This window comes from Triticum urartu, chromosome 2A, assembly GCF_056163025.1.
Source record: "Triticum urartu cultivar PI428250 chromosome 2A, HENAU_Tu73, whole genome shotgun sequence".
Classification (NCBI taxonomy): Eukaryota; Viridiplantae; Streptophyta; class Magnoliopsida; order Poales; family Poaceae; genus Triticum; species Triticum urartu.
The window spans coordinates 2,437,303-2,456,191 of NC_141874.1; positions in this window are offsets into that span (position 1 = coordinate 2,437,303).

Genomic DNA, 18,889 nt, shown 5'->3' on the forward strand with positions numbered 1-18,889 from the left:
AACGAAATAGTATCCATGCGCGCCTACCAGCGGAAAGTGAACCATATACTTACGCTGGGGGCTGCTCTGGAGAACAGTTGCCGGGTCCGGCAAGGTGGTCTCGGGCGCTCCCCCTGCTGTCGCGGTGGGTTCGTCCTCGATGACAATCACCGGGACCTTGGCTCTCTTCGCTGCTCTCTGGGCCAGAGTCCTGAAAAGGAACAAGTTCAGAGTCAAGCAAATGAGATACAAGACAAAACAGCAAGAATTGAAGAACTACAAGTACAACAAGAGAAGCTTACTCTTCTTCTTCTTCCTCGTCGGAGCTGAACACGGAGAAGTCGAAGTCCGGCCCACGTCCGGCGCGAGGAGGTGGAGGAGTAGTTTCCCTTGGCCGCTTGGCGGGAACAGTGGCGGTGGCCTGAGACGACCCCGCTCCAGTTGCCGCAGCAACATGAGGTGCTCCCGCAGCACCAGTGCTTGCCGCGGTGGAGCGCGTCACGCGGCGCGGCGACTGTTCACTCGCCTGCCGCCCCGCTACGTCCCCGGCCTTGCGGAGACGCCTTGTTGGTGGGAATGGAGGCTCTGCTTGCGGCGAGCTGCCTGAAGATGAGGAGGAAGAGGAGTTGATTTCCAGCGAGCCGCTCGTATCCTTGGCGGGCTCGCTCGACTCGGCGTTATGCCCGGCAAGCCCTTTCTCGCCGGCGGGCTCCCCTCGCGCGGCACGGGTTGCCGCCTCTGCTGCATCTGCCTCCTCCATGGTGAATCCAAATTCGCCCGCGGCTGCGGCTGCCGCCGCCTCTTCCAGCCTGGTGGCGATGCGTGTCATCTCCTCATCAGTGGTGTCGCGGGTGAGCCTATCCTTTTCATCGGAGCAGACCGGCACTTCTACCAAGCCGTCAAAGAACTGCTGCACGACGTCGTCTGCAGGCTCTTGCCAAGTTGGGACAATTCCATGCGAATCGCACTCTGGCATCATTGCACGAATGCGGTCGAGCGCGGAGTTGTTGCACAGCGGAACGACACCCTGCGGCAACCTGAACACTTCAGGATGTTGAGGGTCGTACTTGAACAGCTCCTGGAGCATCGCGTTGAGTTCCAGAATAGTGAAATTGAAGTTGAGGCCCGGACGCAACCTCATGATATCCGCCGCATTCTTGAATTCCCAGGTGGGTCTCCCCCGTTCCTGCAGGGGGGCAATGCGGCGCGAAGAAAATCTGCGCCAACAGCGCCTACAGTGAGCCCGGCAAGCCTGAGGCGTAGGATCCGGGTGACGGCAATCCGAAGCCTATCATCTTCCGGGGCCACGTCACTCCAATCGCTGCCGCGTGCTACTGGGGTTTGGCGTCGGGCGGTAAACGGCTGCGGGTTCTCCTCGTCAATCCAGCACCAGTCTGCTCTCCATTCCTCCCACTTGCCGCGGAACTCTCCCTTCAGATAAGTGTCCTTCTTGCCGGCCCTCGAGATCCAGGCGATTCCGCCAGATAAAGGTTCTCCTCTCTCTACTCGGGGCATAAAGAAGTGGCGAAAAAGGGCTACATTGGGATGGACTCCGACAAAGTTTTCGCAGAGATGTGCGAAAACTGCCATGGTCAGAACGACATTGGGGGTGAAGTCAAGGAGGTGGAATCCGTAGGTGTTCATGATATCGCAGAAAAACTCAGAGAAGGGCGGGCAGAGCCCGTAGTAGAAGAACAAGGCGAAGAAAGGATATCCGTTTGGAGCCATTTTCCAAGCGGCGGCTGGAAGTACCTTCGTGCGCGGATGCGCTCGCGTCTCCGTCGACCAGAAGAGATAGTAGTTCTCCCTCAGCTCCCTCGCGGCAAGCTTGGGGGGGGAAGACTGCCCGCTCCTTTCGCAGCGCCGCAAGCCGCTGCGCCTCGGTCGACTTCACAACCTTCCCCTTGTCGGCTTTCGGAGCCATGGCGGAAGTGGTGGAGGAGGTCGACGGTGTTGGTGGTGCTGGTGGCGATGGGGGGCGAGGCGCTGCTCTCTTTCAGCTTTGGGAAGACGAGGGAGCGGCGGAGATTTCCGAGATTGGAGTAGCAACCAGCGAATGGGCGAACTGCCCCTGTTTCCCCTGCTTATAAGGAGGGAGGGGGCGGACGTTCCGCATTTCCGAATAAAGAAACCACCCACGACCTCTCCCACGACGCCGCATTCAACGCGTGCCGTTCGGGGAGGGCGCGGTGGATACGGAGAAAGATACGGCGTAACCCAGGCCGCGCGTGCTCGTGCCCCGTTTTGGGCCTGGCCCAACAGCGCTCGGCACCGTGTATGGCCCAGGCCCGGGGGCTCCTGTCGGTGTACTAGAGTAGGGGTACCCTAGTATCCCGAACTTGTGCACGGGCAGTCGCAGCATCCCGCGGCAAGGCTTGCCGGGTGACCGCCAAGGTCCTCCGTGGTTCCTTTGGAGCCATTCAAGGACAAAGTATCCAAGCCAAGGAGACAAGACCCCGGCAACAGGAGCTTGCCGGGAAGGCCAACCAAGGCATATCCAAGCCAAGGAGACAAGACCCCAGCAAGAGGAGCTTGCCGGGAAGGCCAACCAAGGCATCCTAAGGAACTTGCCGCGACGCGCCACACGTCCCGGCAAGGCCCGGTGAGCGACAAACTCCCGGACGCGACAAGACAACGACCGCGGCAAGGCGCTTGCCACGGTAAGCCACCACTCTGTGTCCGTGCTCCAGCACATCCACCAACGTGTCGCTCTTGGACCCTTCCAAGCGTACGTGGCGGGAGGCTGTGCAGCCAGCGGTGCGCGGTGGCAAGCGGCGCTGACAAGATTGCCATCGTGGCGGGCGGTGGCGTCCCTGACGGTCCCTTTTTGCACTATTCGGGCGACGCAGACGGGCATTTAATGCCCTTGTCCCCTGCCATCAGGGTTAGGTATGATACACTGTAGCAGGTAGCTGCACCAACCGCAGCACCTTTCCATTTTTACCCTTGTCTACGTTGCCACCTGTCGGTGACCCCTTGAGCATATAAAAGGAGGCCCATGCGTAACGTAGAGGAGGAGGAAGAACTCTCAGGCTCGGTCTCGTTAGCTGCTGGAGTGTACTGTAGCACTCCGCGCTCCCGAGCAAGAACTCAATACAAACCACAAAGCAGGAGTAGGGTTTTACGCATCCGTGCGGCCCGAACCTGGGTAAACCACTCGTGTGCTTCACCTCGATCCGCTCTTCGTGCGACCCTCGCCCCCGCCGAACCGAAAGGGACTTGGTTCGCCGGTCCCATAGGTGCCCGTGGATCAATACCCCGGCAAAGCACGGTAAGATCGAACCCACTACAAAGCACCTCTTCCCATTGCAAGATAAATAGATCAAGTTGGCCAAACAAAACCTAAATATCGGAGAAGAAATACGAGGATATAAGCAACCATGCATACAAGATATCAAAGAAACTCAAATAACTTTCATGGATAAAAAAAGAGATAGATCTGGTCATAAACTCAAAGTTCATCGGATCCCAACAAACACATCGCAAAAAGAGTTACATCATATGGATCTCCAAGAGACCATTGTATTGAGAATCAAACGAGAGAGAGGAAGCCATCTAGCTACTAACTATGGACCCGAAGGTCTACAAAGAACTACTCACGCATCATCGGAGAGGCACCAATGGAAGTGGTGAACCCGTCCATGATGGTGTCTAGATTGGATATTGTGGTTCTGGACTCTGCAGCGGCTGGAATTGATTTTCGTCGACTCCCCTAAGGTTTCTAGAATATTGGGGTATTTATAGAGAAAACAGGCGGTCCGGGGGCACCCGAGGTGGCACAACCCACCATGGCGTGCCTGGGCCCCCAGGCGCGCCCTGGTGGGTTGTGCTCCCCTCGGAGCACCCCCAGACGCTTCTCCGGCCCATTGGATGTCTTCTAGTCCAAAAAAATTCACAAAAAGTTTCATTGCGTTTGGACCCCGTTTGATATTGATTACCTGCGATGTAAAAAACATGCAAAAAATAGCAACCGACACTTGGCACTATGTCAATAGGTTAGTACCAAAAATGATATGAAATGATTATAAAACATCCAAGAATGATAATATAACAACATGGAACAATAAAAAAAATATAGATACGTTGGAGACGTATCAGTAGTCCCGCCGGAGTAGTACTACCGCTCCTACCAGCGGTACTGCCACGTGGTTTTGAATAGCAGCGATAACCCGTGATAGTAGAGGAAGGCAGGGCGGTAGTGCCGCCTTGGGCGGTACTACCGTACTCCACTGCCGCTCTACTTCCGCCCGTGCAACAGAGACTTCCAGAAGGCAAAACACAAGAGGTACTCCGTGATACGTCCATTTTGCATCATGCTTTTATATTTGTATTTATTGCATTATGGGTTGTTATTACACAATATGGTATAATACTTATGCCTTTGGTTTCTTATTTTACAAGGTTTACACAAAGAGGGAGAATGATGGTAGCTGGAATTCTGGACTGGAAAGGAGCAAATCTGAGAGACCTATTTTGCACTACTCCAAAAGTCTTGAAAATTTACGGAGAATTATTTTGGAATATAAAAAATATTGGGCGAAGAAATACCAGAGGGGGGCCCCACCAAGTGGACACAAGCCTGGGGGCACGCCCTACCCCCTAGGCGCGCCCCTAGGGCTTGTGGGCCCCCTGGCAGGTCTCCGGTGCCCATCTTCTACTATATGATGGCTTTTAACTTGGAAAAAATCAGAAGGAAGCTTTCGGGATGAAGCGCCACTGTCTCAAGGAGAAACTTGGGCAAAAGCAATCTAGGGCTCCGGCGGAGCTATTCTACCGGGGAAACTCCCAGAGGGGGAAATCGAAGCCATCACCATCACCAATGATCCTCTCATCGAGAAGGGGTCAATATCCATCAACATCTTCACTAGCACCATCTCCTTTTAAACCCTACACTAATAGAAAAAGGGTCAAATGTGAAGCACATTAGTGCCGGTTTGTATTTGAGCCGACACTAATGTATACATTAGTGCCGGTTCCAACGGCTAGCCGGGCCGCTTTCATTAGTACCGGTTCGTGGCGAACCTTTAGCACCGGTTCGTGCCACGAACCGGTATAATGAGAGTGGTGGCAGGATGTTGTCAGACTGGGGCCCCTCCAGCCCCTTTAGTACCAGTTCTTGGCACGAACCGGTACTAAAGGTCGTCCTACATAGACCCTTCGTCCACCCGACCTCGCTCTGTTCTTCCCCTTTCCCCTCTCCTCTCTGTTCTTCCCCTCTTCCTCTCTCAAGCTCATCACACATTTTGCCCAAAATTTGTCAAGATTTGAAGGCCCCCATCCATTCAAATCATCACAAAGGTTAGCAACTTTGTCCTTTCATCTCTCATTGCTAGATTAGCTCGTGCAATGCTTTATATAGTGATTGATTTTTGAGTTTAGTAATTTGGGAGGATATATATATATATATATGCTAGTATTTGATTTATATGCAATTTGAGGTCAAAAATAACACTTAGTTTGCATATGTAGGTGTGGTTTACTTAGTGCCTTCTAAATCTCCGTCGTAACCACCGTCGATCGCCCGCACCGTCCCGTCGCCGGCACCACCTTGTGGTGAGCCTCTTGTTCATGAAATTTTATATAAAAATTGATGTTTGTGTGATTTGGATATATAGTTACTCGTACAATTACCTTAACCGTACGTTGTTTGTTATACATATAGTGCCATGGTTTTGATATCCGTCCCCGTCGGCCCTCGTCCTCGTTATGATTCGGATGTGGTATATATATTCTCTTTTAAAACTAGTTGCATTTCATGTTTATGACAAATTATGCCCATCAAGTTGACATAGAATTTTTTTTCTAGGAGGTATGTGAACCGGAAATTCCAACCGACCCTATTGTGAGAGGTTAAATTTAGTTGAAAGAGAAAACGAGTACTTGAAAGAAAAATTGAAAAGAATTGAGGGGGAGAAGATGGAATTGGAGTTGCATGTTGCCGATGTCGTCGATGATCACAAGATCAAGATGGAGAAAATGCGCTTGAAGATGAGAAAGATTAGAAAATATGCCATCGATAGTGAGGCTTGGTATCATTATGCTGTTGGATCCATTGTTACCTTAGTTGCGATCTTGATCGCATTTGTTGTTGCATTTAAATTCTTTAGCTAGAGAGTTATTTGTTTGTTGCATTTAAGTGTTGTATGATCTTTATGTATGAACTTGTATTAATTTGGTCTATTCGGTGTTGTGTAATGAAGATGAGCCGGCAATGGATGTACGATGACCGATGCTCTCCCCAGTTCGTTGAGGGCGTGCATACTTTTCTGCTTGCGGCTGAGGCAAACAAGCGGGCGGATGGTTTTATGCCTTGTCCATGTGCTGGCTGTAAGAATGGTCACAATTACTCTACATCAAGAACCATTCACGTCCACCTGTTTAAGTCCGGTTTCATGCCCCACTATAATGTTTGGACCAAGCACGAAGAAAGAGGGGTTATGATGGAAGACAATGAAGAAGAAGAGGACGACGACAGCTATCCTAGCCATGGGTTCCCTGAATACGATGATACAACAATGGGGGAAGAAGTTGAGCCGGTAATGCGGGAAGAAGCTGAGCCGGCAATGCGGGAAGAAGCTGAAGAAGAGGCATCAGATGAGCCCGTTGATGATCTAGGTCGGACCATTGCCGATGCAAAGAAAAACTGCGCAAGTGATTTGGAGAAGAAGAAGTTGCAGCGCATGTTAGAGGATCACAAAAAATTGTTGTACCTAAATTGCGTAGGTGACAAGAAAAAGCTGGGCACCACACTGGAATTGCTGCAATGGAAGGCAGAGAATGGTGTATCTGACAAGGGATTTGGAAAGTTGCTGGTAATGATAAAGGATATGCTTCCAAAGGACAACGAATTGCCCAAGAGTACGTACGAAGCAAAGAAGGCTGTCTGCCCTCTAGGGTTAGAGGTGCAGAAGATACATGCATGCCCTAATGATTGCATCCTCTACCGCGGTGAGTACGAGGATTTGAACGCTTGCCCGGTATGTGGTGCATTGCGCTATAAGATCAGCCGCGATGACCCTGGTGATGTCGAGGGTGAGCGCCCCAGGAAGAAGATTCCTGCCAAGGTGATGTGGTATGCTCCTATAATACCACGGTTGAAACGTTTGTTCCAAAACAAAGAGCATGCCAAGGCGATGCGATGACACAGAGAAGACCGTAAGAAAGACAGAAAGTTGAGAGTACCCGCTGACGGGTCGCAGTGGAGAAAAATCGAACGAAAGTACAGGAAGGAGTTTGCATATGACGCAAGGAGCATATGGTTTGGTCTAAGCGCAGATGGCATTAATCCTTTTGGGGAGCAGAGCAGCAACCATAGCACCTGGTCTATGACTCTATGTTTGTATAACCTTCCTCCTTGGTTGTGCATGAAGCGGAAGTTCATTATGATGCCAGTGCTCATCCAAGTCCCTAAGCAACCCGGCAACGACATTGATGTGTACCTAAGGCCATTAGTTGAAGAAGAAATCTATATTTTGGGACCTGCCCTATTGGAAAGACCTAGAGGTCCGCTTCGCAATCGATGTGATGCACGTGACGAAGAATCTTTGTGTGACCCTGCTTGGCTTCTTGGGCGTGTATGGGAAGACAAAAGATACACCTGAGGCACGGGAGGACCAGCAACGTATGCACGGAAAGACGACATACATCAGGGTCATGCAAGCTACTCTCTTACCAAAGAAGAGAAGGAAATCTTCTTTGAATGCCTGCTCAGTATTAAGGTACCGTCTGGCTTCTCGTCGAATATAAAGGGAATAATAAACATGGCAGAGAAAAAGTTCCAGAACCTAAAGTCTCATGACTGCCACGTGATTATGACGCAACTGCTTCCGGTTGCATTGAGGGGGCTTCTACCGGAAAACATTCGATTAGCCATTGTGAAGCTATGTGCATTTCTCAATGCAATCTCTCAGAAGGTAATCGATCCAGAAATCATACCAAGGTTAGAGAATGATTTGGCGCAATGTCTTGTCAGTTTCGAGTTGGTGTTCCCACCATCCTTCTTCAACATCATGACGCACGTCCTAGTTCACCTATGCGAAGAGATTAACGTTTTGGGTCCTGTATTTCTACACAATATGTTCCCCTTTGAGAGGTTCATGGGAGTCTTAAATAAATATGTTCATAACCGTGCTAGGCCAGAAGGAAGCATCTCCAAGGGCCATGAAAATGAGGAGGTCATTGAGTTTTGTATTGACTTTATTCCTGACCTTAAGCCGATTGGTGTTCCTGAATCGCGGCATAAGGGCAGACTGGATGGAAAAGGCACGCTAGGAGGGGAACAAATAATATGTATGGACGGACATTCTCTCACTAAAGCACACTACACAGTTCTACAGAATTCCGCCTTGGTGGCTCCGTATATGGATGAACACAAGAATTTGCTATGCTCCAAACACCCGGAGTGGTCTAATGACTGGATTACACGTGAACAAACCAGGAGTTTCGCCAGCTGGTTGCAGACACGTACCATGCATGACACCTCTATTGAAGATGACCTGTACTTGTTGTCCCAGTTACCATCTTCGAATATAATGACTTTCAAAGGGTACGAGATAAATGGTAATACATTTTACACGATCGCCCAAGATAAGAAGAGCACCAACCAAAACAGTGGTGTCCGCTTTGATGCAGAAACCAAGACGGGAAAGGAAACATATTATGGTTATATACATGACATATGGGAACTTGACTATTGACGTGGTTTGAAGGTCCCTTTGTTTCGGTGCAAATGGGTCAATATGACACGAGGCGGGGTAACGGAAGACCCACAGTACGGAATGACAATAGTGGATCTCAACAATCTTGCGTATGCAGACGAACCATTCGTCCTAGCCAATGATGTGGCACAGGTTTTCTATGCGAAGGACATGTCTACCAAGCCCAGAAAAAGAAAAGATAAGGAAGCGAATGCATCGTATGAAGAGCCAAAGCGGCACATAGTTCTTTCTGGGAAGAGAAACATCGTGGGAGTGGATGACAAGACAGACAAGTCAGAATATTATGAAAAGTTTGATGAAATTGCTCCATTCACAGTGAATATTGACCCGAGCATCCCATTAAATGATGAAGATTTTCCATGGTTACGGCGCAAAGGGACACACGCGAAGAAAAAGTTTCAGACCCAAAGATCTGGGATGTGATCGGCTTCACTATCATCACTTTCTTCTGTGTTTCACACCCAGAAGGGAATCTCTGTAATAGTTAGGGTGGTTATGTGTTTTGGCATTTGAAACATGAAGAAATTTTATGTGCAAACAAATTCTTTCATGCCTTTACTGATTTTTAAAGTTAAGTTATTCACAAACTAGTGATTCACACTAATTTCAAATAATTCAAAATTTGAACTATTCAAATTTGAAAACTACGGGCACTAACAGAAAGTTTGTAATTTTTTGTACCTAAAGCAAAAATATTCACAAAGAAACTCTAAATACACAAAAAAACTCAAAAATGAAGAAAGCAAAAAAAAAAAAAGCCCGCCTACTAGGCCAGAGCAGCCTGCATACGACTAGAAACCCAACCTGTTGTTGGGCCAGGACGCAGGCCCGCAAAGGCCCTGTAGGCCCACAGGGCAGCACAGATGATATAGGGCCAGTAGGCCTGCTTTGGAGAGGAGCTCGAGAGAGCTACCGCACGGGGGGTTATAAACAAGTGTGGACGCCCCTCGGCTAGCGAGGTGGGACTAAACTTGCCGCACCGCACCTGCGCCAGCGCACCCCCTTTAGTACCGGTTGGTGGCTCCAACCGGTACTAAAGGACCCCCTTTAGTACCGGTTGGTGGCACCAACCGGTACTAAAGGGGGTGCCTTCCCGCCGCTTGGCCTGGCCAAAACAGGCCTTTAGTACCGGTTGGTGGCTCCAACCGGTACTAAAGGCCCCTCCTATATAAACAACACTTACGAAAATTTCAGTTTCTCATCTGCTTCTTCTCCTCTGCACCGTCGCCCGCCGCCCCCGTACGTCTCCATATCCCTCGTCGCCGCCCCCGTCGCCGCCCCGCCCTCGTCGCCGCCCCGTCGTCCCCGTCCTCGTCGTCCCCGTCGTCACCGCCGCCCCGTCCCGGCCCGTCCCGCGTCGTCCCCGTCCCCGTCGTCGCCGCCCCGTACGTCCCCGTCGTCGTCGCCGCCCCAGCCCGTACGTCCCCGTCCCCGTCGTCGCCGCCCCGTCCCTGTCCCCGTCGTCGTCATCCCCGTCGTCGCCGCGCCCGTCGCCATCCCCGTCGCCGCCCCCGTCGCCTCTCGCCTCGCCGGTGAGCGTGCACACACACACATACATTCTTTGTTTTTTAGTTATACAAATAGTTAGAAATTTTTCTGTTTTTTAGAAATTGTTAGAAATTTTTCTGTTTTTTAGAAATAGTTAGAAATGTTAGAATTGTTAGAATAGTTAGAAATGTTAAAATAGTTAGAATAGTTAGAATTGTTAGAATTGTTAGAAATTGTTAGAAATTGTTAGAATAGTTAGAATTGTTAGAATAGTTAGAAATGTTAGAATTGTTAGAATAATTAGAATTGTTAGAAAATTTTCTGCTTTTTAGTTATAGAAATAGTTATAAAAAAGTTAGAATTGTTAGAAATTTTCCTGTTTTTTAGTTATAAAAATAGTTATAAAAAAGTTAGAAATTTTTCTTTTTTTAGTTCTAGAAATATTAGAAATGTTATACAAATGTTAGTTATATATATAGAAATGTTATAATTTTTTTCTTCTGTTTTTTAGTTATAGAAATATTAGAAATGTTATACAAATGTTAGTTATATATATAGAAATGTTATAATTTTTTTTCTGTTTTTTAGTTATAGAAATATTAGAAATGTTAGTTATATATAGCATTGTTAGAAATGTTAGTTATATAGAAATGTTAGAAATGTTAGTTATCAAAATCCAAACATTAAAAAATGTTACTTTTTGCGGGCATATAGCTAGTATTTGTTCTCGACGATGCCCGGCCCGCATCCTCGCCGTCGACCCGTCCGCGACGACGTCCGACTGACCCATGTCCGGTAGTGGGCTCCGCCGGGCTGGCACTGGGAGGTGCTGCCTGGAGGGGCGCGCCGCTTGATGAGGAACCCGGCCCCGGGTCCCGTCGTCGACCCTGATCTCGTTTGGTGGCATTCGCGTGGGCCAGTTTCGGTGCGGAGGGAGCCGGCCCCGCCGGAGGTGGTACGTCGCCGTGTCAGGGAGGAGGACGAGCACGTCCATCACTACATGGTTGCGTTAGAGGGCGGCAGGTTCTCCAATACCTGGCAGTTTCTTCAGGGATCTCACTTCAGCTATGATCCTGTGAGGGTTCCTTTTCTTTGGGTGTCCACCGCCCGCGCCGCAGGAACTGCGAGTGTCCTAGATTCTTCTGTAGTATTCGATCTTTATTAGCTACCTAGCCAGTGATGTATTCGATATATAATATTCGAGACGATGTATTCAAGATTATATATTATTTGAGACGATGTATTCGAGATTATATATTATTCGAGACGATGTATTCGAGATTATATCTATTATTCGAGATGATGTATTCGAGATTATATCTATTATTCGAGACGATGTATTCGAGATTATATCTATTATTCGAGACGATGTATTCGAGATTATATCTATTATTCGAGACGATGTAATTTGAATACTAAATTGTTTTATATTTCTTTTGGCATAGTTAAATAAAAGCTATGGCGGACAATACCGACAGAGAGGGAGAAGAGGCCCTGTTCAATATCATACGCAATCCTCGCGGGCCAGATGATGATCAGAATGAAGAAGATTATGACGGCTCCGAATTTCTAAACAACACCGGAGAGGGTGATATGATATTCGATCGCGCTGACCGAATGGATGAAGTCATGAACTACGATTATGACAATGACAAAGAACATGTTGATCCTGAAACAACAAAGACCGGCGAGGTATATATATTTATACAAGCAGGCATCTGGTGATCATCACATGTTTTAAATGAGTTGAAGATATATTAACGAATCGATCTTTCTTCTTTCAGCCATCCGGATCAAGCAAATCTTCAGGCAACAGGACGAAACGAGGCCCGAACAAAAAGTTGAAGGAGGGCGTAAAGTATAATATCGAGTCAATCAAACCTAATGGCGAACCATTAGCGCCTAAGAAGATTGCGGGCAAGTTCGTTCGTCAGTGCAGAGTTCTTGTGAATGACCAACTCCCGATCTCCCTTCAAGAATGGAGAGAGCCAGCAAAGCCATGTCCAGATCTTACTTTTGTCGACGACAGACAAAAAGTCTGCTTTGGGATACTCTCATGGAACATTTCACCCTACCAGATCATTTCACAGAAGCAGATGTGCAGAAAGTCAAGGACACTGCTCTTAGGAAGATGGCGGTTGCATTCAAGAACCACAAGAATCGTGAATGGGACAAGTACGTCAAGGGAGGAAGGAAGACTCCAGTATTCGAGGGAACACTAGAGAATCAAAGTGCTCATTGGGACGATTTCGTGAAATTCAAGGATTCAGAATTAGCTAAGGAACGGTCGAGAATAAACAAGAAGAATGCCGAAAAAAGGATAAGTTCCATAAGCTGGGGCCAGGTGGCTACGCGGTGGCAATGCCTAAGTGGGATAAGTCTGAGAAAGAGATGGAGGATGCAGATGTCACTCCGGTTACTAAGAGCTGGCCCCCCAGGTGCAGGACCTGGTTCTATGCGCATGGGGGGGAGTTGGACCCGAAGACAGGCAAAGTTTCGACGAAGGCATGTCTGAACGGAGCCGACGATAATTTACTTGTTGCAATAGAAGAGGCTCGAACGGGGGTGTTCCAGCCCAACAGAGAGAACGGCGAGCTTACGCGTGCCCTGGGAAATCCTGAGCACCCGGGAAGAACACGAGGCAAGGGCGCTATTCCGTGGTATGAGGGGTTTTCGGACTAGAACGCCGACTACAGAACCCGTGCGAGAAGGAAGATTGCGGAGGAGAAGCAGAGGAAGATGGAGGAGGAGAAGAGGAAGCTGGACTATGAACGCCTTCAAGGCCTAGAATCAGCGCACGCGGACTTGGTAGTCAAATTCCAGCGGCAGCAGGAGCAGATCGACTCACTTAGCCAGCAAAGGGGGTCTCAGCAGCTGCAGCAGCTAGCGGATGATCCGACATTGGATACCACCGCCCCATCCATGCCGAGAAGCAGCGTGGGTTCCGCCCCGTTTGACGCAATGCTGGATAGATACCCCGTGGATGACATCGCGGAGAACACTAACTGCGAGCTACACTACAAAATTAAGAACATATCCTTGAAGGTGGCGGACGGCGTTGCTTATACAAATTCCCCTGATGGAACCTTCCATTGCAACCCGATTCCAGCAGGCTATGCTCGTGTCGTGGTTGATGAGGTGGTGGACCAATATTCGGGGCTAGAGCTTGACATTCCTGGAGGTGACGAGGAGCACACACTTGGAGATGCCAAACATCGTATCATCATATGGAGAAAGGATATCATCTTTCGAAGGCCACCGACACCGCGTCACCCGACTCCTCGTCGAAGTCCGCCACCGAGTCAGCAGACTCCCGCTCCTCCAAGTCCACCAACGCGTGAGGCCACTCCTCCTCCTCCAAGTCCGGCAAAGTGTCAGGCCACTCCTCCTCCAAGTCCGACACAGTGTCAGACGTCCACTCCTCCTCCAAGTCCGGCACAACCTCAGGCCACTCCTCCTCCAAGTCTGGCACAGCTTCAGGCCACTCCTCCTCGTCCAACTCAGCCCCGTCAGCCGTCTCCGCCGCCTAAGCAATCACAGAAGAGACACCCCGCAGCTATGGTGCGTAGCGGTACGAGTCGAGGTCATAGTACAGGAAGTACAGGCGGAGGCAAGCGATATAAATATGGTCCAAACCTCACTACTCCTCTTCCTGAGAGGGCTTACGACAGGACCGAGGAGCAAACCAATGCCATAGTGCGGGCAGAAGTCGACGCCCATTTTGGACCAAAATCGCCACCGCCGCCAAGGGAGAAAGTGCCTGTGGAAGTAGTTGACCACTTCATTCGTATGGCTCAAGCACCAGCTCCTAAGCCTGTTGACACAGACTATGAGCGCCACATCAGGAAGTTACATCGACAACGTCTACAGAAGGAGGCGAGCTCGAGCTCGAGCAAACAACAGGCAGCTGTCAAAAAATGCGGGAAAACCGTTGCCCAGCTGGGAAAACAGATGGCGCAATCGATCCCCCCGCTTGTTGTGCCGCCAACAACACGTGACAGTACGCGCGCCCAATATTATTGTGGGCAAACAGTTTACGTTCCTGAGGTGGGCGATGTGGTAATAATTCAGTAGCATATAATGCAGGCTGAAACTCTCAACATCACTGTTGGACAACTCCTCGAGATCGAGGACATGCCTATGCTTAAAGAGGAGGAAATAAAGCGGAAATATGCCTGGGGCCAACCTTTGGTCAAGCCAGAAGAGGTCAAGAAGCTTCCAACGAGAATGTATGAATTGCATCAATGGTACATGGACATTACCAAGAGATCCGATCGAGAGTCCCTCATGGTGCAAGTCAAGAAGGATCATTACTACCATCAGAAACCTGTGACCGTTGACTATTCTGAACTGTTTCAGTTATACAATCAAGACGCACTCGACAAATCTATCGTCAGTTGCTATTGTTTGTAAGTGATTTCTTTCTGTAATTTAAGTCTCAAGCTAGCTGTAGTGATCCTTTTGATCAATCATTACCTGTAATTATCCTCACTATATTCTTTTCTGTGGTATTATGTAGGATGAAGATGTATGAAATGAAAAAAGGTGGACGCTATGGCATTGGGTTCATTGACCCAAACACCGTTAATGAATACACATGGAAATTAAACAAGCATCATGAAAAGCAGGTAGAGGACAGCATGCTAGAGTTCTTGAAGCGCCTCAAATACAATGAAGATATACTACTTCCTTACAACTTCCAGTGAGTTACACTTTCTTGTACTACAAATTCTCTATTTTTGCCTACTAGCTAGCTACATGTTTTTGCTTACATATGCCCGCTTAATTAAGACATGCAAACGTGTGTGCATGCAGATTTCACTGGATCTTGTGTATCATTAAAGTTGACGCCGGAACAGTTGAAATACTGGACTCACTACTCAAAGCAAATAGTGACTATAACATCTTGTTTGGGATAGTCAACAGGTAATTTCAATCATTATTAACTATATATCTCGGCCTATTTAGTTCGTCATTTCATGATATGAACTATTTAATAACCCCTTTATTCATTTTCTTTGTCGGCGGGCAGGGCTTGGGCAAGGTTCATCAGCGTCACGGAAGGCGAATGGAAACGACAGCTGAAATGGTTTCGACCCAAGGTAAGTAATTAAGTACTACTAGCTAGCTAGCTAGCTGCCATCTCTTTAATAATCATGCTTGATTAATTATTATCTGATCAAATTAAATTCCATTCTCGTAATAAAGGCCCTGAAGCAGGCGCAGGGGACTGATCTGTGTGCATTCTGTGTTTGCGAGAACATTCGCATGATGGCGTCCGAAAGGAGCAGATCTCAAAGACAGGAATGGGTACGCTTGTCAGAACACTATTCACAATTTTTACATCATTATAGATATCTAGTCACACAACTAATACACATGCATATTGATCTCCTTCTTAACAGTTCAAAGAGGTGCGGGACAAGCTCCTACAAACGGACCGTGTAGAAGCACTTCAAGAGGAAATAGCGGGATTTTTGCTCGACCATGTCATAAATCCGAAGGGAGAATACTATTACCCGCTACCGCCCCCATCGACCAGGTCATGAACCACTTCCAATTGTCATCGTGCTCCGAAGGCACCAATTAGGCTAATGCCACAGGCTCCGAAGGCAACATGCATATGTAGGAGAAATTGTATATAGCTATACATGTGTGTATGTGTGAATTAATATGGTGGTTTGTGAGACATTGATGATATATATATGGTTGGTTCTACTAGAAATTCTATATATATATATATATATGCATAACGTGTACAATGTGTAGTGTCGTAAAATACCAGCAAACGAAAAAGAATTAAAATGGAAAACACAAAATTAAATGAAAAAGAAATCATAAAACCAAAAACCCCCCAAACATTTTAGTACCGGTTGGTGTTACCAACCGGTACTAAAGGGCTCCCGGCCCCCGGAGCTGGCTCGTGCCACGTGGTTGCCCTTTAGCACCGGTTCGTGCTGAACGGGTACTAAAGGGGGGGGCTTTAGTGCCCACACTTTAGTGCCGGTTATGGAACCGACACTAAAGGGCCTTACGGACCGGTGCTATTGCCCGGTTCTGCACTAGTGCTAGTTCATCTCTTGTATCTGATCTTTGTCTCAAAACCTCATATTGGTACCTTGGGTTGCTAGTAGTGTTGATTACTCCTTGTAGTTGATGCTAGTTGGTTTATTTGGTGAAAGATCATATATTCAGATCCTTAATGATATTCAATACCCCTCTGATCTTGGACATGAATATGCTTTGTGAGTAGTTACCACTACAAAAAAAAATACACTTCCGTGATGATACGTGTTTGTCACAGTAGGCCACGTTTTCTGTCATGCATGTACATCCATGACAATTTTATGACAGAATCAAGATAGTCATACATGTGCTGTCGAGAAGTGTTCCATGACAATACCAAAATTATCATCATGGAAGCGTCCACTTCCATGACGATAAATGGCGCGTCATAGAAGTGCTTTTGTCAAGGGTAACCGACACATGGCATCCACCATAACGGGTCGCCGTTAAGCTATCGGGTTCCGGTTTGGATCCGATAACCCGTTACAACCCCGACCAATGGGGATTTTCCATGTGTAAAATTCTCATTCGCCAGAGGATCCACGTGTTGGCTCAGCGTTGGGACAGATGTCATCCACTTATAGTACGGGAGGCGCCTATGATACGTCGGCACGTGGCAAGGCCCAACAGTGGCCCATTCTGGTGAAAAAGGCCGGCCCAGTAAAAATTAGTGATGTCTACTACACAACCTTCTTCTTGTAGACGTTGTTGGGCCTCCAAGTGCAGAGGTTTGTAGGACAGTAGAAAATTTCCCTCAAGTGGATGACCTAAGGCTTATCAATCCGTGGGAGGCGTTGGATGAAGATGGTCTCTCTCAAACAACCCTGCAAGGCTGCAACCAAATAACAAAGAGTCTCTTGTGTCCCCAACACACCCAATACAATGGTAAATTGTATAGGTGCACTACTTCGGCGAAGAGATGGTGATACAAGTGCAATATGGATGGTAGATATGGGTATTTGTAATCTTAAAATATAAAAACAGCAAGGTAGCAAGCGATAAAAGTGAGCGTAAACGGTATTGCAATGTGTTGAAACAAGGCCTAGGGTTCATACTTTCAGTAGTGCAAGTTCTCTCAACAATAATAACATAATTGGATCATATAACTATCCCTTAACATGCAACAAAGAGTCACTCCAAAGTCACTAATAGCGGAGAACAAACGAAGAGATTATGGTAGGGTACAAAACCACCTCAAAGTTATCCTTTCTGATCGATCTATTCAAGAGTCTGTAGTAAAATAACACGAAGCTATTCTTTCCGTTCAATCTATCATAGAGTTCGTACTAGAATAACACCTTAAGACACAAATCAACCAAAACCCTAATGTCACCTAAATACTCCAATGTCACCTCAAGTATCCGTGGGTATGATTATACGATATGCATCACACAATCTCAGATTCATCTATTCAACCAACACAAAGAACTTCAAAGAGTGCCCCAAATATTCTACCGGAGAGTCAAGACGAAAACGTGTGCCAACCCCTATGCATAGGTTCACGAGGTCACGGAACTCGCAAGTTGATCACCAAAACATACATCAAGTGGAATCACGTGATATCCCATTATCACCACAGATAAGCACATGCAAGACATACATCAAGTGTTCTCAAATCCTTAAGGACTAAATCCGATAAGATAACTTCAAAGCGAAAACTCAATTCATCACAAGAGAGTAGAGGGGGAGAAACATCATAAGATCCAACTATAATAGCAAAGCTCGCGATACATCAAGATCGTACCACCTCAAGAACACGAGAGAGAGAGAGAGATCAAACACATATCTACTGGTACATACCCTCAGCCCCGAGGGTGAACTACTCCCTCACTAGTAGAAAAAGGGTCAAACGTGAAGCACATTAGTGCCGGTTTGAATTTGAGCCGGCACTAATGTGTGCATTAGTGCCGGTTCCAACGGCTAGCCGGCCGCTCTCATTAGTACCGGTTCGTGGCGAACCTTTAGCACCGGTTCGTGCCACGAACCGGTACTAAAGTGAGTGGTGGTAGGATGTTGTCAGTCTGGGGCCCCTCCAGCACCTTTAGTACCGGGTCGTATCACGAACCGGTACTAAAGGTCGTCCTACATAGACCCTTCGTCCACCCGAGCTCGCTCTGTTCTTCCCCTTTCCCCTCTCCTCTCTGTTCTTTTCCCTCTTCCTCTCAAGCTCATCACACATTTTACCCAAAATTTGTCAAGATTTGAAGGCCCCCATCCATTCAAATGATCACAAAGGTTAGCAACTTTGTCCTTTCATCTCTCATTGCTAGATTAGCTCGTGCAATGCTTTATATAGTGATTGATTTTTGAGTTTAGTAATTTGGGAGGAATTATATATATGTGCTAGTATTTGATTTATATGCAATTTGAGGTCAAAAATAACACTTAGTTTGCATATGTAGGTGTGGTTTACTTAGTACCTTCTAAATCTCCGTCGTAACCACCGTCGATCGCTCGCAACGTCCCGTCGCCGGCACTACCTTGTGGTGAGCCTCTTGTTCATGAATTTTTATATAAAAAATTGATGTTTGTGTGATTTGGATATATAGTTACTCGTATAATTATCTTACCCATACGTTGTTTGTTATACATAGTGCCATGGTTTTGATATCCGTCCCCGTCGGCCCTCGTCCGGGTTA